Source organism: Epinephelus moara, chromosome 5 (genome assembly GCF_006386435.1).
Source record: "Epinephelus moara isolate mb chromosome 5, YSFRI_EMoa_1.0, whole genome shotgun sequence".
NCBI lineage: Eukaryota > Metazoa > Chordata > Actinopteri > Perciformes > Serranidae > Epinephelus > Epinephelus moara.
The window spans coordinates 42,186,536-42,206,671 of NC_065510.1; the positions used below are offsets into that span (position 1 = coordinate 42,186,536).

Genomic DNA, 20,136 nt, shown 5'->3' on the forward strand with positions numbered 1-20,136 from the left:
GCCTGCACTAAAGACAGCGAGGCTGTCGGAGGAGAAAAGTGCTTCGTCATATCGGCTTTTCAATGGCCTAGTTCAAGTGAGTGCAGCCTAAACTAAAACTACAGCACTTTAAGCTTGACTTTCAGTATCAGTTCACCCAGATGACCTGTTGCTGTAGCACCAAACATTTACATCCCAGAGATGCGACTATTGACAGTTCTTGCATTTAAATGAACCACCATCACTTACTCAAGTGGTGATAGCGAAAACATCTGAGTCAAATTCTTTCTCCTGCTATTTGAACACATTTTCTTTAAAACCACGAGACATTTAAGAACAGCTCCTCACAGTAGGCAGCTGTTATCTTTGTTTTTCAACACAAATTTCCTTTATTAAGAAAACCTCTAGGTCCTGAAATGTTTATCACACTATGTCGTGCTGAATAATTTCTGCTTATATACACCACATTTTGTCTTATTATCACATTCTGTTTTATCTAAAGAGGTTCAACTCCACCGGGTTCTGCTTATGAATAAATTCATTGAGCTTTGACTGAGATATTACTGGGGAAACATGAAGGTGTAGGTCTTCACAGGTTTTCTGTTTAACTAATTTTTGCCTTTCTCTGGGAGTGTTTACATACAAACTGAACTTTCAACTGCCTACAGGACTTCAGCTTAGAACTACACTTTTAAGCTTTTAACTCTTACACTTCAACAGACACGTCAAGCCTTTTTCAGTGTCTCAAATTCAACTGACAGTTTAACTGCTTAAGCTGCTCTTAAGGTAGACCCGGAAGTGGACATTGTTCAGCTCAGGAAAGATTACATCACTGACATTTAAAATGCTTTCAACAATAATTCAGTTGCCTTTAGCACTTCTGTTTCAACTCAGCTACTTTCACCATCTACATGTCTGACACCTCAACTGGTTTTTATTCTTTGCTGACAGCACACCTGCTGCCACTGCCTGCATTTCAACGGAGACTTTAACTGTTAACGGTACTCATACTTAAACTAAAATTTTGATTGATTTCATTGATTACAACCTAAACTGTATATAAAGATGGACGACATGACAGCTTCCCAAAAAAGGAAGCCATAACATGTGGATCGCCCTGTGGTGGCTGGCTGTAGTATAGGTCATAAAGCCAGCCCTCTCCATGTAAGCGGATGGGACATGAGCCAAACTAAAAACTCCAACTACAGGTCAAATACATTTTTCCCAAAAATGGTTTCTGTTTTTTTAGGTAGCTCTTATCACGCTGCTGTATGTTCAAGTGTTAGTTTTTCTGATCAATTTTTTTCAATCAGTTATTTAATACTATAAAAAGGGGTTTTGATGTTATGATTGACAGCTGTGTGTGCTACCCGGTGTGCTCTCTATCAGTGGCATTGCTCATGATTGGTAGGACGGATATGTAGGTGGGAACTGGATACCGTGGAGATCACTACTGCGCAGACTCTGGCTCCAAATGACGGCACCAGCACAAGATGGCAGGGGCCGTATCCTGGGTATTTTGGCTTAATTTTTGTACGGTGGGAGGAAGTGGAGACGTGTCGTCCATCTTTATATACAGTCTATGGTTTACAGTTCATTCAGCATTGCAGCTACTCTCATTTCTGCAACGTATCCTCATACAACAGCTTGTATGATATCCTACAAAAAGTGGGCACACAACGGGTGTGATGTTATGTAGGCCTATTTAACATAAAGTTACAGAGGTTAGATTTAGCCAAGTAAAGTTACTGTCCAGCAACCACCGACTTTCACCCGAGAGACCGGTGTTCACCTCCCTTTTGACTGTTAAGCCAAACCTTGTTTTTTTTTCCTAAACCCAACCACATGCGTGTGGTGTAACTACGTGTGTTTATTGTTGAAGAAAAAAAAAGAAACATTAATTAGCGGTGTTGTACTGACGTAGTGCATTTATTTTGAAAGAGACTGTATGCAAACTGTACATTTCCTGTGATAACAGAGATGTATTTTGAAATCTTACAATGCATGTAATAGACTAAAGTTAACGTGGCATCTCAGAAGGTCAACAACCAACGCACCCGAGGTAATTTGCACGTCATACCTGGATGTGGAAAGTCCAAACGTCGATATCTGATGAGGTCGGAGTGAGAATTTGTTGGACATTTCCCTTGCTTTCAGCCTTTACTCTTTAACATTAATTTCAACTATTTTCAGTGTTTACACGCACCACTGACAATTCAGCTGCCTGCACGGCTTAACTTGAAACTAAAATTTCAATAGCTTTCAGCCCTCAAACTTAAACAGACACTTCAAAATCAACGGACACTTCAACTGTTATAAGTTCTTCAACTTAAACTGCAACTCTGAAGTTCCACTCTTCCATGTGGTTAGCCCATGAATAAATTCATTGAGCCTCGACTTAAACATTATTGGGGAAAGACAAAGTTGTAGGTCCTTGCAGGGATCTCTGCTCAAAATATGTTGATCTTAAGCTTGACCTTGAAGTGGATTTTCTTCAGCTGAGTGATAGTCTGCATCACCTTAATCTCACATGATGCACAACAGCCAGTACCCAGGGTCAAGAGCATTTTATAAGAATGAAAAAGCATTAACACAGGGCATCAATACAATTTCTGTGGCGGCATTAAACACAAACGCACAGAGGCAGAAAACAATTTATTCTGTCCCTTAGCCATGTTGGCAGATGGATCCCAAAACACTTGCATATATCAGCCAATTACATTTATAGAAAATACCGGGACAGCTGAAAGATGACTGTTGGTGTTGGCTAAAGAGACATTGTCAAAGAATTTTCAGACCATACTCATGATTCATCATAAAGTTTTGACATGTTTTACATGCTAAAAGTCTTTTAAACAAGATGTTTAACTGTTTTGATAAACATTGTTGTGCTACCATATCACAAAGGAATCCTATATTGTCATATAACACTTTGAGACCAGCAGTTTATTCTACGACTGCTTCAGCCTGGAAGCGGATGAACCATGGCCAGATAATCCTGCCACTTAATTTGATGCCACCACACACAACACCTGACAATGGCCACACACTCATAATTATTAGGTCTGCCTACTACACTCAGCTAATACCCTCCTGGCAAAGAACTGCTAATCCCTGACGTAAAATGTTCCTGCAGTGCAAATGCATTTGTGCTACAGACACTGCTTTGTGAAGAAGCTAATGGACTAAAGTAGATCCAGGCAGCCTAACAGACGATATTACACTTAATATATATAACAAACAAAGATCAAGCCTCCTCTTTCTCAAAGAACTTTGACTGACAACACTACATGATGAAATATTGTACTTACCCCCCCACCCCTTTTGCTGGCACAGAAATAAATTGATTACACTGTAATTCCATAAAGCCTTGACATAAGCACTAAGAACTGAAGGACTGAAGGACACAGAGTACAGAACAACTTCTGGAGAGTGGAAAGTACTTTTGTGCGCCTAAGGTACAGTACATCATGTAATGTTTTGCTGGCAGAGCATTATATTCTGAGGCAACTCCTCACCTGGCAATGTAAACAGATGTTGTGGTTCGTACTGGAGATAAGGTGTTCTAGTTTGTTTTTTAAGACATCACCCTCTATCTTAAGGTAAAGTTCTCAACAAGACTTGGAGTCTACAGCCGTGCTAGTGGCTCTGGGAGAGTCCAGCTACTTATGCACAGTGGTGCTTTGAGCTGTATGCTAACGTCAGCAAGCTAACATGCCCCCAGTGATAAATCTACCGTGTTGATGTTTAGCATGTTTACCATGATCACCATCTGAGTTTAGCATGTTAACATGATAATATTTGCTAATTAACAACCAAAACAAAGTATTGGACAAAAGGAAATTTTGATTTTATGGCTTGAAATGGTGGACCAACCTGACCAACAGATGGACCAACACTGGCATCCCTAGAGCCATGACACTTGCACAACGAAAAACATCATATTCGGGGTACCCAGTGACCCGGCAGGTAGAGCTGGTGTCCCATGTGTGGGGACCATGTCCTTGCTGTGGCAGCCACAGGTTTGATTCCATCCTGCTGCCCTTTGCCGCATGTCATCCCCTCTCTCTCTTCCCCTTTCATGCTTCAACTGTCCTATCAAATAAAGGTGAAAAAGCCCCAAAATAATCCAGCCAGGGTGTTCGATCATTGATCTACTTGGACAGGGGAAAGCCTAAAGGGACATGACGGTGATCAAGCCTAATTTAATAAGGTACCGCAAACACTCAGGTTCAGGCAGGGTCACAAAATAATTATTAGACATATCCATGAAACAAACTTTTGTTTACAGGAAATAAATGCATACAAATGTGTCAAAATAATAATTCAAACACAAGTCAAATTACATTGACAAATTATGATCTTCTGCTTCTGACGATGTTTTGCCAGATATGGTCTGGTTTACCATATGCAGCTAGTTGGCGGCGGGAATGCCTGAGCGTAAAGTTAGCAAATGCTAGGTTGCTTATCTGTAAATGCTTAGGAAATTAGTGTTTAACAATGTATGGTTGCACTGCTAGGCCTACCCATTTTAAACTACTGTGAAATAGGGCATTAATGACTTTGATTTTTTTCAGGTCGACTTATCTGTCAAAGTCGAGTCAAGTCGACAAGTCATTTGATGACGTCATCACATTGACATGGCGGAGGAAAGTGAAGTATCTCCACACATATGATGTGTGTCTGTCAAGGCCCGAACATACTCGGGCGTTCCGTACGCGGAACGGACTCTGCGGAGGTCCGCGCGGACTCAAAGCGGACGTCCGCAAGTCCTGTGTGCGCAAAGCTCAGATTTTATGACCGCGCACCAGTGACTGCTCGGCATGTATTTTTCACATCGCGGGGATTTTTCACGGACATTTTTACAGGAAACTACAACGCGGAAGTGCGCTCGACTATCAAAGCCCGAATGACTGCGGACATTCCTCGCGGAGTCTGCTCCGCTTATAGTACGCCGTCAAGGATAAAGTATCAGCGTAATCAGAGGCAGCGATTGCATTCCGTACACAAGCACACCGGGGGGTGTGGACTTGTGCCACTGACGTTGACACGTCAACAAATCGACTTTTCTGTTAATGCCCTACTGTGAAACTTAAATCAATAACCTGCAGGGCTGTCAACTTTTCAAAAAACCTTGGAGTGAGATTCAGCGGGGCAGACCACAATTTTGTTGTTTAGGCCTACACATTAATACCTATTAATTATTACCTATCAGTATCACAGACAATTATGTTTTAATACCTAATTTTTCTTTTCTTTACCAAATACAACAGGTAACCACAAAACCTTTATTTAACATAATGTGGCCTATTACACAGACATAAATTTCTATTAAAAAATAAATGCTGTGTCGATATTAATATAAATTTGTCTCTTGCGTTTGTCATGAATCATGTTTGTATTTCTCATTTTAGTGTGGTGACTACCAAATGAACTCATAAGTGCAATTCCAGTCACATATTTTCAATCACATAAACAAACAATGGCTCAATTGCGCTAAATATGTCCATCAGTGAGCATATGCTCAGTTAGCGCCCAAAATTTATGACAGCGGAATTTTTCGCCCATCTACTGCTTGCTCTGCCCAGCTGCTTGAAAGGATTGCTGCTGCAGCAATAGGCTACTATTTTAATTTAGCTGCTAACATAAAGTACTCTTTGCTGCTAATTTAGCATTTTTGACATTTACAAAGCTCTCCAAATGCCTTTACATGCTCTCACAACACATATAAGAAACTAAATGTAATGTTTTCTTTTTTAAGATTATTTTTTGGGGCTTTTTCACCTTTAATGGATAGGACAGAGTGAAATGAGGAGAGAGAGAGTGGGGGAATGACGTGCAATAAATTATTGCATGCCAGTGCAATCCAGTCGAATCCATGACCGCTACGGCGAGGTATCACCTCTGTATATGGGGCGCCAGCACTGTCCACTACGCTCCCGACGATCCTACATGTACAGGACAAAAGCTAAGGACTAGGTGAGGTGAGTAATGCAAGACTTAAAAATATTTCTTCTTCCTCCTCTTACTAACAGGAGGGCATCATTCGTCATTGTAGGTAGTAGTGGCCTAGTAATGTAAGGTGGCGCCATCTACCTTACAGGAGTGGAATGACTACCAGCACTTTTTTTTTTCTCGAGTGAGAAATTGGAGGTGTGGCGTGAGACTGTGTGAAATCAACCAATTGCATGACTCTCATGAATGCATGAGAGTTGGCAGCCATGATTAACCTGGGCTATTAATTGCTTAAATCACTGAACAGGCTTATATTTGGGACATGCATCTATTTGGGACAGGCTTTTAATTTCTTTCACACAAAACTGTTTCTCAGCAAAGATAAGAAATACATTGCAATTGTATGAATATTACTTGTATAAGGCTTCGAATAACACATCAATTATGAATCTAGCTCCGACAGCGCATCAGAAAGAGAGAGTTATGACACTCACACACACATTTTATGGCACCAAGGATTACGGCATTACCAACACAACACTGCTTCATCCTGTTAAAGCAATATTCACAACCTAGTTTTTATGAAAAACTCTTTTGATTCTTCTGATGAAATATGAAGGAATATGAATAACTTGCATTGTTATCGACGGATGGACACATATTCTGACTATATGACAGCTTCAGAGGTAGGGAGTCACCACTTTTTTTTAAATCTCTCTTGTCTACCAGGCTGGTAAATCTCAATGAATTACTATCGTAATGTAGTTTAAACATTTATATTTTATGTGCGATCAAAGCAGCTAACTAATGTTAGCTCAAATGGGGAGCAACAACCTATTTTATAGATCTAAAGAACTTCTATATAAAAAATGAACTGCTTGGCAACCAGACCAGGTGTCTAATTGAGACGGGGGGCTGGGTGTTAAACTGGGACTAGGCTTTTAATTGAAGTTTTACGGTACAGTCATGGGAATGGGGACAACATTATGGAAAAGTTATGGAAAACTAACTGACCCTTTGAGAGGGTTTTCTTGACTCGCTGGACGAAGAAAGACACCTTTTTCTTTTTGTTTTATCACTCCATGGAGAACCAAAGGAACACCACGCAACCCCACTGTCCCTCAACATCTGCAGAGTTTGGAGAAAACCCTTTCTCCAGAGGAAGACGGAACCACCGAGGCTCCGCTTCTTCAAACGAGTCGAGTCCGCTGATCCCTCTTCTGCCACACCGAGGACAGCCCCTTTTTATCCTGCTGTAGGACACTACAGCGACCCCGCGCACTCATCTGGGAGCAACGGAACAAGGTGGACGGGATGCACACTTGGCGCGCCAAGCAACCCAAATAAGAGAGCTTTGGTCTGGGCAGAGACTTTATATTAAGCGTGTAATCTGATTGCAAACTTTAAAGCCCGCCACATCCTTTTGATATTTGATCTTTGATTGCTGTTTTGTTGCTCGCCAGAGCAAATTTATTGTTGTTCCTTTGATGGATAACCCGCCATTAGTTTGGGCTGGCCACACGCTCACAAGACACCGCATTCCTATGTGGAACAAAGATCAGTGAACGGTAGGCTGACCCCAGTTAGTCTAATGGCCTCTGAGGGATCGGAAGGCTACCATTGTGTTCTCCATGGCCACTGTTACCTCGCGCCAATTCCGAGCGCCCACTCTCCTTTTTCTCTTTCTTCCCCCCCCTCTCTCTCTCTCTTACTAACCTACACACAAACCGGAATTATTAATTTTAATTAATAATTTATTTTCTTAATTGATTACAATTAGTAATTCATAATCAGTAACCAACCTGCCTTTAGCAAATCCCAACAAATTGTTGCAAACAGTCAAAGAAGTTTACATGATGGAGCGCATAACAGCTTACTTACAACTAAAACTCCCTAATTTAAAAAGGAGGTGGGCATCAGTAATTGATTATCTTGGTTAGAAAACTTTTTGTTTTGTATTATTTTGAGGTTCAATTCTTTGTGGATTTATGCATATGTACATGTAGGTATGTATATGTGTAATATGCATATATGTATGCATGTGAGTAATGTTTATGTGTATGTATGAATGCATGTGTATATGTATGGATGGATGGGTCTAATTATGGAGGGTTTACACATGGGTAGTTGTGGGTCCTCTAATGTTGTATGATGAATCTTCATCCACATGCACAATAATGTCAGGTAAAACCCACTCTCAAGGCAATTTTGTTCTGCAGTGTTAATGCCCTGTTCATTGCTGTTAATGGTAATAAAGTTGAAAAAAAAGAAAGCTAACCTTGAGACTAACAGAGCATACACACACAATGAGCATCAACAGCGAAAGCCTTGAAGATTAACCAGATCATAAATAGAAGGAAAGACATACAAGACTTACACAACAGCTCAGTCAGACAGGTTTTCTAGCCACATACAGTATAAAGCTAAAATTACATCCCAACCCCTAAACAGCTATAGGTCTACAATGAGCTGTTACACATGCAGAGGTTAGACCAATCTGAATCAGTGATTTATTCGATTCTGATACCAAAGACAATCCACTGATTTATTACTGCTTCTTTTATAAAGGATGTATATCTGCCGTAACAAAACAGAAGGAGCAAGCTCTTTTCAAGAGGCCCCCTGCGTCAAGCCACAAGAGACAAACAAGAGTCATGGTGCTATTTTATATCAATTCCTCCATGGAGGTTGTTTTTTCTTTTGGAGAGATTGAGTGGATAAAGACATGACATCTCTGCTGACATCTCATTAATTCATAAGCTGTCCCCCGTGGCAGAGGCAAGACAGGAATAATGCTTCAATACACAACTGCAGCAATTTCTCTTGTTAACATTGGGGTGACAAAGCAGCACCATGTAATGAGAGTTGGGGGGTGCCATGCTCAACAAATAGAACTGCAGAGAATGTATGTTCCTTCAAAGATCAGTAAAATGGTGAAGCCTTTGGACTATTGACGGCCCTTCATTGAGCCCCAAGACTTGAAATGGTCTAATGGATTTGACTCACAGTGGATGCCTGAAAGTGGAACGCCAACAGCCAGCTGTCTCCTATGAGGAGAGTGAGAAAGAAAGAGTCTCTTTTCCTCTGCACTCCTCCTCTCTGTTCTCCTCCCATGGTGAGAGCTCAACTGGACAGCAGGGAGTGGAACTTGTGGCATTTACTGATCAGCAGAAGCTTCCAGGAAGGATGCAGGGAGGATAATGAGGCTTCCTGGGCAAGCTGGGATCAAGGTGAATGTAGGCCACAACAGGAGACCGCTCCACTGGTCAGGACTCACTGTGGGACAAAACTCTCTACTAAACGAAGACCTGTCTAGACCCATAGAGAGAGGACTCACTCCTTTTTCAGCTTCTACTTTGAACAACAAAGGTGTTATTCCTCTCTATATATAGCCCGAACACCACACATATGTCTCAGTGGGTTTCATGGGCAGCAGCAGTGGTTCACGAACCAGCCCAGGAAGACAGAAAAATTTCCCTCTAAAATAACCTTAGGACATGTGTAACAATGTGAAAAGCCTCGGGAGAAGCAAGTTAAAGAGAAAAGTCTCCTCCACAGATAGAAGAGGAGCTGAAGGTGAGAATTGTGCAAAAGGCATGTGCAAAAAAAACCAGAAGAAAAGTTGTTATAATCAATGGAGCCTACGTACAACAGTAGGACAAAATGATTTTAGCCCAATATGATGACTTAATCGGCCTTTATGCAATGAAGTGGCTGATCTACTTAAACCTGCAATATCTGATTTTTTTTTTTTCCTTGGCAAGTTAGGGGCAGCGGTAATAAGCCATGAACATAGTAGTTTATTCAAGTGGAGTCAAATCAACCTTATTTACATAGCACTTTAAACACCACATTGTGACACTAACAGCAACAATGACAATCACATTATGCACAATTAAAGGCTAATGATTAAATGACTCTTGAAAATCTCATTGATGGGGGAGAATGGAGTGGTGGGAGGAAAAGTTTTGTGCCAGTGATGAAGAAAAGCCCTGACCCCATAACACTTAGTCCTGGAATATCGGGACAGACAGAAGTCTTTGGTCAGACAATCTCAGTTCTCTCACAGTGTGATATAAGGAGAGGAGCTCTGTGATGTAAGAGGGGGCGAGGCTGTTTAACATTTTGTAGACAAACATCAGAATCTTAAAATGTATTCTGTAGCAGGCAGGCAGCCAGTGTAGGGAGGCAAGAATGGGGCTAACATGCTCCCTCTTTTTGACCTTGTTAAAACACTGCGCATGCTCATCACGGCACAAAAGGCAATATAGAAGTATGAGTGTGTTAGCAGCAGTGCAAGGTATGGTGTAAAAAGGTTTTTTGACCGTCATGCCACCTTAATATGGAACACCCAAGGTGAACTTTTTCATGTTTTTATGACTGAGAGAAGCTCAGAATTTGTGGAGAAAAATGTAACCTGGATGTACAGCAACGTGGAAAATAAATGGTCAAGACTACGACCTGGCTCTTCTTTGATTTCGTAAGTAAGGAGTAGAAATACACGGTGCATACGAGTCAAGACCAATTATTCTGCCCTCTGCTAACAACTTTGAGTGGCTGTGGAATTACGTTTAAGTTTGCCACTACAGACAGGATAAACAAGACTAAGTAATACCAACATATAATGAGTTGCAGTAATCAAGGCGGGAGGATATGAAGGTGTGGATGACTTTCTCCAGGTCAGAAGTACAGAAAACTGATCCGAGTTTGGAGATGGTACACAGTTGCATGAAACTTAATTTCACTACTTGATTGATTTGTCTAATTGTGTCAGTCCTACTAACATGCTGGATGTGTACCATTTCCTTATTGTCAGAATTTGATCGGAATCTGCAAGGTGACCTTTAATTAGCAGCTCTACACAACTGCCCTGAGGCCTCATTCTCCTAGGGGCTCCAAAAGCCAGAGGTTCACCTCTGGTTGGTTGCTTTAATAAACAACACAAAAAAGAGGTGAGAGGGCCCAAATGGAAAATTTTACCCCAGGATCCCCAAACAAAGTATTTCAACTATGGTCCCTCAGTAATGTGTCAAACATAAAGTATAGAAATTAAATGAAAACAAGATAAATTAAAGAATAAAACTGAAAAAGAAAAGGCCTGCGATACAGTTCCTGAGCAGTTACAGTGCAGACAGCACTAATAAATAGTCCAAATTTATAAATAAATTAAAAGTTTAGAAGAGAAATTAGTCAATCAAAGGCACTGGAAAACAATAGTGCTTAATTTTAATTTAAAAGTGGTTCAATCTGGAGCTCATTTAAGATCATCGGGAGGTTAGTTCAGTCTGTGTGCAACACTGTAGCTACACACAGCTCCACTGTGGTTGGTCTGCCTGCCACCATTTTAATTGAATCCTTGTCAGAGCATTTATTTATTGGTTTGATTGAAGTTTACATCTCACACTGTTGTATCAAGCTGATTGTGGGTTTTTTTTCTAATTAACTTCAATGGGGAGTGCTGTCGCCCCAAAACAAAGTCATAAATGAATGAGAAATAAACATTTCTTTGAGATATCAGTATCAACGGTATGTGAGCTTGTCTTCATCCCAAACAAGTCTGGACAATCCTGACAATTCAGACCCTTCTTTGAGATGCAGAAGCCTTTTGAAGTGTGCGTTTGATCTGAGACCCTGCTGAGTTAAAACCCAGCTCGCCATAGACAGATGCTCTTGCCTGTGCTTCTGGGGGCTCTCGGGTGTTTCCTCTCTGATTTTCTCCCAGGTGATTCCAGGTTTCCTCCTGGTCACTGTACCTCTCTGTAGTCGGTGTGTTTTACATAAACGACTGCTTATTTTTCAGTTGATTAAGTAATCAGGTTTTTTTTTAAAGCTAGGTGTAGTTGTTTAAGGGTCATAGAACAAACATGAATAATAGGTTGTGTGAAGTTTCAGTTCATGCAAAGACAAAAGCAAAACTACCATGACTGCAGCACACATGGCCATTGCCATAACAGCACCAGCTCTGTGAAATCCCACCACACCGCCTCCGATCTGCTTTGATTTATTAATGTGCCTAGCTTTAACCTACTGCCACTTACCCCTCACTGAATCCTCAATGAAATATGTATGGCAGGGCTGACGCACGACAACAGGATGTCAAAGAGGAAGCTGGAGGAACAGTGAGTAAGGTGAAAGGGAGGAGTCATCATCACCAGGAGGCCTGATCTCATTTAAAAGGTTATTTCGGGTGAACTCCCCCGTGGAAACAAGGGTCTGTGGGGCAGACAACTTTGATGGATTTATCAGAGGAAAAGAAAAAGGAGTGATTTGCAGTGAGAAACCTTTTCCAAAAATAAATTATTACTTAACTTTAAAAAATTAAAAATATTTTAAGGCAAGAATATTACTAAATAAAGTGAAAAACAAAGAAATTAAATGAATTAAAACATTCAGGGGACTCTAACTCTTCATAAAACAGTAATGTTCTGTAGCTACACTTTTTGTTAGTCATAGTCTTAAATCAGACGCAGGATCAGCTGTAATGGCCAAGTAAGGGTGTACACATACAAAGGATCTGACTCCAGTTTTTGTTTCTCGCGATGTATCTGAACAAAAATTTAAACACAACACTTTTGTTTTTGCTCCAGTTTACACAGGTTTCATTTAAACTTCTAAGACTTTTCTTTACGCACCCAATAGATATACTTCTCTCAAATTTTGGTGGGGGTCGGTGGCTTAGTGGTAGAGCAGGCGCCCCATGTATAAGGCTGTTGCCGCAGCGGCCTGGGTTCGAGTCCAGCCTGTGGCCCTTTGCTGCATGTCATCCCCCTCTCTCTCTCCCCCTTTCACACTTAACTGTCCTGTCCATTAAAGGCAAAAAATATCTTTAAAAAAAAAAAAATTTGGTGGCAAGTTTGTTAGATCTGTGGTAATGAGCACTTCTCCTTTTCCAAAATCATCCATCCACCTGACAGGTGTGGCATATCAAGATGTTCATTTCACTGCCATAAGCCGTCTCCAATGTTGCTTCCCTGAATTTGGCAGTATATCCAACTGACCTCACAAGTGCAGACCACATGTAACCACACCAGCTCAGAATCTCCACATCCAACCAAACCATGTTTTTTGTTTTTTCTTGTGCTTTGGTTGCCCAAACCTAACCACATGCGTTAGTTGCCTAAACCTAACCACTGCTTTTGATTCATAAACTAAGAACATGCTTTTGCTGCCTGAACCTAACCATGTACATTTGTTGCATAAACCTAACCACATGCTTGTGTTGCCTAAACTAAACTTGTGCTTTTGTTGCCTAAACTTAACCACATGCTTTTGTTGCTTAAACTCACCACGTGCCTTTGTTGCCCAAACCTAAACGTGCTTGTGTTGCCTAAACCTAACCACATGCTTTTGTTGCCTAAAGCTAACCATGTTTTTGTGTTGCCTAAATCTAACCACGCTTTTGTTGCCTAAAGCTAACCACGTTTTGTGTTGCCTAAATCTAACCACGTGCTTTTGTTGCCTAAAGCTAACCACGTTTTGTGTTGCCTAAATCTAACTATGTGCTTTTGTTGCCTTAAGCTAACCACGTTTTGTGTTGCCTAAAGCTAACCACATGCTTTTGTTACCTAAACCTAACCACGTTTTGGTGTTGCCCAAATCTAACCACATGCTCTTGTTGCCTAAACTAACCAAATACTTTCATTGCCTAAATTTTATCACATGCTTGTGTTGCCTAAATATAAACACATGCTTTTGTTACCTAAACCTAATCACATTTTTGTGTTGCACAGTGTAAACTGACACGCCATCCTGGAACGTCAACAACAAACGCAGGAAAATACCTAGTGTGTAATATGTAGACACAAAGGGAACTAAACATATGGTATGTGAGGAGTTGGGATGACGTTTTTGAAACAAACTGTTTGTTGGTGACATTTGGTGAGTTGTTTAGCCACTGCCAATCAAATTTGATTAAACTAGTCTTGTTTAGCATATTTTTTGCATGTTGACATGTTGACTGTCTGTCAATTAATAAAAACCTAAATATGACTTCCATTTTGTTTTTGTTGCTTATTTAGTCATGAATATTTAATGTTAAAGCTACAGAAATATGTAAGATATTGAGGCATGTTTTCAGCAGCTTTCTGGCAATCTAAGTGATACATATGAATCCATAATAAAGCAATTGTTTTTAACCCTTTAAAGCAGTTATTAATTGCAGTGTTACAAGGTGAACATGAAGTGTGCAGTTTAAGGAATCACACTGCTGGTGGTTCCTACACATGTTCCTCTGCACTGTGTTCTTTACTTCCACACTTTATAAGCCCGTCTCTCTCGTTTTCTCCCTGCAGTCTTCTCTTTCATATTCCATCCTCCTCCTTCATCATCTTTATTTCTCTCACTGTAAACCCAACTCAGCAGGCATATGCTTTTTCTTTATTTTGCCCTCCCGCGTGCTCAGCCTCCCACATTCCCCAGAAATTCTTTACTCACTCTCTCATGTTCTCACTGCCTCCTCCTTCTCCTCCCTCTCTCTCTCTCTCTCTCCCTGTCTCTGGGGAGCCAGTTACAGCCTATATCTCACAGAAACGGGCCATCCACCAGAGGAGGCCAGTGATTTCCATAACCAGGGAGTGTGTGTGTGTGTGTGTGTGTGTGTGTGGGGGGGGGGGGGGGGGGGGTGCACACAGTGGTCTGCTGCATTGAGAAAAAATACACTTAAAAAAAAGGGTATGGACAAGAAGATCACAGAGGGGATAAAAAGTAAAAGTACAAGTGAAAAAATAAAGAAAATTAGGTACCTGGAGACAAGCAGGTCAAAAGGTTTGAAACAATGATTTGGGCCAAGTATTGGTCCTGGACTTGTTTCACATAGCAAAGGCCAGCAGTATGAGCGCTACAAAGTGTCCTTGGATGAGTTTGCAGCCTGAGAGGGATTAACACTGCAGCTCTCCCTTAGTTTTGAACACTCTAATGATGGGTCCCGTCTTGTGATCAGGGCCCTGAGGAGGGGCGGAGATACAGTGTCACAGAGCAGGAAGGTGGAGGAGAGATGTGTAAATAAAGTAGATAGAGAGCGACAGATGAGGTGAACAGGAAAGAAGCTGGACAAGGAGAAGGGAAAAAAGGATGAGAAGACTTGAGAGAGAAAGACAGATCAAATGGAGCAAAGTGAGGCAGACAAAAGACAGAGGGGGAGAAAGTAACAGGAGATAGGTTGAGGTTATGAGAGACAGGCTCAGCAGGACAGGGCTGATGACAGTGAAACAGAGTAGATGCTGCCACATGGGTACACATACATATTCCATCTCTAAAGCTGCCTTTCTTTGGAATCACCAATACCCCCNCCCTGCCCCTCCCCCCCCCCCCCCCCCCCCCCCCCCCCCTCTGTGTGCCAGAGCACCGCAATAGCAGTATGAATAATTGAACGAGTCTGAATCGGGATAGAGAATTTCTGTTGCGGTTATGTCTGCTGGTGCAGCAGGCAGGCGGGCATTCATGACAAAAACAAAATAAAAAAAACACACAAACATAATCCCTGACTTTTCTGTTTGCTTCAGTGTAAATGTGAGAATACACTTGAAGACACATAAACACATACATACACACTATTTCATGCACACAGCTGGAGCTTGTGCTCAGAGTAAGTAGCCCGTGTTGCCGTCTCACTGTGGGGATTTAAGTAAAGGAGAATATTCAGCTACAGATGTACTGGAGCCTCTCTCAGGCTTGTATGACATTGAGCTGATGTTCAGAGTCACATTCTGAGAGGAAGAGAGAACAGCCAATGTTTGATATGAATATTCCCGAGAAGATTTCCACTGGAGGGGAATCCGTGCAGGATCGGATCAATCCGTTCATCCAGTGGAGACAAAGAAATAAGTAGAGGACAAAAGTTTGAAATGTACTGCAGCAGACATGTATGTGTGTTTTGTATGTGGTGACTGCAATGTGTGTGTGTGTGTGGTAGTAATTATGACAAAGTTCTTGTATGCCCTGAAGTATCATCGACAGGTGTGTAGGATCAAAAAAGTGACCCCTGCAGTCGTAGAATCCTGCACACTCTCCATCACTTCTATTCACTTTTAATACAGTCACAACTACATCAGGTAAAATTCATATCGTCGAAAAAACGTATGCAAGTAAAATGTTATGTCATGAAGGACTGTGTGTATGTGTGTGTAATATATCCCCAGAAAATGGATTAAAAAATTCACAGTTGACCTAATTACTTTGCACGTCTGTTGGCTTTGCTCCCAGATGGAGGCAAGGCGAGTGGGCAGGTGTGTGTGACTGTGTGTGTGAGAGAGAGTGCTAGTTTAATATGTCACTTATGTTCCCTCTCTCCCAGGAGGCCACATGGAGGGACGACGGACCAGCCTCACAGAATGGCAGATTTGGGCCAATTAAGCTGGAACTGGAGCATAAATACACAAATTCACACACACACACACACACACACACACACACACACACACACACACACACACATACACGCACACACACACACGCTGTAGCTGTAGCTCGGGCCCGACCTGACAACACCCTGTGGATACACCCTCCTGATCTTTCATACACACACAGACACAGTTCCCTTCTGTTCCACATCTCACAGGCACTTAAGCAGGTACTCAGCCTGTTTTCTGTCCACACAAACAGACACACACACACATACACACGCATTATAACACATGCAGTGTAAAGAATATAGGAGGTGTGTAGGAGAGAGATGAGTAGGACACAATATGCAGACTAACTCCTGCACACTGTCTAAACCCTCCTATAGACTGTGTGATTTTAGTCCAAGCTACACTGTGCGACATGGATCTAATAAACATGGGTATGACATCAAGTTTGATGTATGCAGACTGTATGATGATGACAGCGCACTGAATCACTGGCTACGTATGATGCAACAGATTCCCATACTGAGGGCCGGATCTACTAAAGGTTTGCATGTATAAAAATGTGTGCAAACTCATTGCACACGCAAAAAAATGTACAAACTGATTTACTAACAGTGCGCACTAAGGGTTGCGTCTTTCAAAGGTGCAAAATAGGGCGTCTGCATCCAGTTAATACGTTTGCTGCAATGAATATGCAATATGGGGCGTTTACACACAATTGTGCATGTGCTGGGAGGAGAAAATGTAAATATATTAATTCAGCACACACAAAGTGATTTATCAAACCTGAAAGCAATTTTGCAAACAGAAACTGTGTCTATATTTAACACGTGTCAAAGGGAGGTGCAAACGGTTTGTATGCGTAATTGCGCACACATGGCTGCAGTTATTGTTGCAAGAAGGAGACATCGAAACGATGAAAGAAGACGCAGAGAACACATTTTTCACCCTCGTGTGATGCAAGCAACACAGGCTGCAGCATAATGCCATGCCGGAGGAGAATGCCGACCCCACCGGAGGCACCTCATCTACTGTGCCCCGACCTGTTTTATTTGCAGACATTTTATTATACGCCAATTTTTCTTTTGCTCTTCTTCTGATGCCTTGATATCTTCTTTTCACTTCATCCACTGTTCGCATCGTTTTACCAACAGCATTTACTTTTTCACAGATTTCTTCCCATATAGCGTTCCTTTGTGAGACAGTCAGGTTTCTTTGCTGTAGCTCATTTAAGTGTTTATTGGCCTCGTCTACCAACACCTCTAATTCCATACGGTCGAATTTCACTTTGCGCTTTCTCTCCAAACTCGCCATGCTGCAAACCATAAAACACGCCAAACCCTCATTTAAATAGGGTGTCTCCAACACGTTTGCACCTGTTGTCACTTACACAATCACTCTTAGTAAATCACCCGCAAACCGCGGTTCAGTCCCACACGCAAAATTCTAGATTGCGCAGGCAAATTAGTACACGCAAATTGGGATCTTAGTAGATCCGGCCCTGAGTGCGCAAGGATACTGCACAGGTTATTACTTCTTCAACTGTGAAGCACAACATAGAGGGTCACATTATTAAATAGTTTTGTGGGCACTATATACTGCGGTGTGTCTGTGTGTGTGTTTGCTAGCTGCTAGGTTTCTCACCTGGCAGCTGCAACTCCGCCACTATTTCATCCATGCTTCTTCCTTCTTTACGCGGTCATGGTAAGAGCTGGAGGACACATCCTTCAGGCAAGGCCTCTGCTGCCACAACTCCACAAGGTTTTCCTCTTTGCTGGAATCCCACACATTTTTTTGAGTGCTTTTTGCTGCCATGGCAAGCTGCTATCCATCTCTTTGTTTGGGTTTAGGGCCAGTATGTCATTTCATGCTGCATTTCTGTAGGTTTAGACGTAGGTCATAACAGCAGTCACACAGTGAGATGGTCATCCCAAATTTCTGACACTATCAGAATTTTATCCTAGACTGTCTTTGATGGTCAGTGACAGTGACAACAGCTATCATTTAACCTCTCTCACTGCGTGACGTAGGACCACCATTTTAGAGCCACGACCAAAGATACCGCCACGTTTCTTTCACGTTGGTCGTCTTTATTCTGGGACAGCCCAAAATCGCACAGTGTATACTGGGCTTAACTTGCAACAGAAATTAATTTATTGGGATGATTTGGTAACTAGACCTACATCAGGCAAACAGTTTTCTGACAAAGAGAAGCCCTCTTCAGTATGAGGTGGCTGTGACTATGCAACCAACCACATTCCCCACATGCAGTATGAATATATAAATACCAAACATGTGATGATCATAAACATACCACAAAGTGCATACATTTAATAGATAGGTTCTTATAAATAAATGCTTAAAGTCCTAAAAGTTAAACTGCATTTTCATGAAGATACATTTCCAAAACTTGAAGCTGTGAGGTAAATGAAAAAAAACAGCATCATTACACAAATAGGAACCTTCATAATAAATACCAATGGGCAAAAAGATCCTTCAGGCCCCAAGAAGTAATTGCCTTTCTGGGCCTGAAGGATCTTTTTATAAGAACCCTACTTAGAAGTCTTGATACAGCAGAGGCTAATTTGATTATTATGTATACAGTGATGCAATTTTTAGCTCATTGGTATTTATTATGAAGGTTCTTATTTATGTACTGATACTGATTTTTGATCATAGTGCCAGACAGAAATTTAAGGGATGAGCAAAGTTATGACAACTCATCCTGAGGAGAACAGCTGAGATATTTCAACAAAAGTAAAACATGCCAATTTCATGATGGCGCTAAAGAAAAAGTCAGATGATTCATTGTCTAGGAATCATGAATATCTGTACCAAAGTTTGTGCCAATCCATCGAGTAGATAATTCATTATTTCAGTGGATAAATGAAACACTGTACCCCCTGGTGATGCTAGTTCAAAAGTCAGGGAATCACCAAACTTATTACAATGTTAAAAACTTGCAAGCTGACATTGCAAGCACCACTTTTTTGTATCTGTATCAGTGTATTCTGCAACTGTAGGCTGTAGAGGCAGTCTCATTGTAAGAACGTGGTCCTAAATTTGAAATAGGCTGTCCTTTGTCATCAACTCTCTAATTCAGCTGGTGGAAGTGTCACACAGGGTGATCTGAGAGCACATTTTGGACTAAAGAATATTTTAGTCTTTCAGGATTTTTCTTTTTCAACTGTCACCTTACGTCTGGGGAAGTCCAAAATTGCAAAGTGTGTTGTAGTCCTAGAAAAAGAGTGGTCAAAATCTGCAGCAGAGAGAAAAGGCCCAAACACACCAAACCGTCATCAGAGAACTAGCATCGATGAAAGCCAACTGTTGCAACACCTCACGTTGCATGTGTCTTGGCCAAAACACAACGATTAGAGCTGATGGCCAACCAGCATGTATGTTCAGCACCTGTGTGAGAGGAAATAACTCTCTCCACCAGCAGATGGCAGTAATCTGTATTAGTCACTCAACAGGGGTAACGGGAAGACTGTCTTGATGCTAGCCACTTGTCACATTAACAGCCCAATTCAATGCTGAAAGAACAGATGATATTTACCATTCACCAGTGAACATTAAAGGGAAATTTCGGTTTATTTCAACCCGTCTCCTATTGTCCTAAATTTGTTTCAAGTGACTATCGACATAGAAATAATAGTTAGCATGTTAGCCGTTAGCCTAGATACAGCCGTAGCGTCAGACTTGTTAAAACATAAGTGAATGGGCATACTTCAAGTGCAAAGTTAGTCCACTAAACAAGCTTTTTCCCACAAAGACCGCCTCATATCGTTAGGATAAATGTCAGAGAACATATAGAAAACGACATGTAAACGTGTTGTCTTACCTTACCGGTGTG

General features: G+C 41.4%; 1 long non-coding RNA gene across 1 annotated transcript in view; it reads right to left on the bottom strand.

The window, feature by feature from the left end:
* LOC126389768 (uncharacterized) overlaps positions 1-20,136 on the bottom strand; it is a 44,326-nt gene that overhangs the window by 11,226 nt on the left and 12,964 nt on the right. The gene's annotated exons all lie outside the window — the stretch shown is intronic.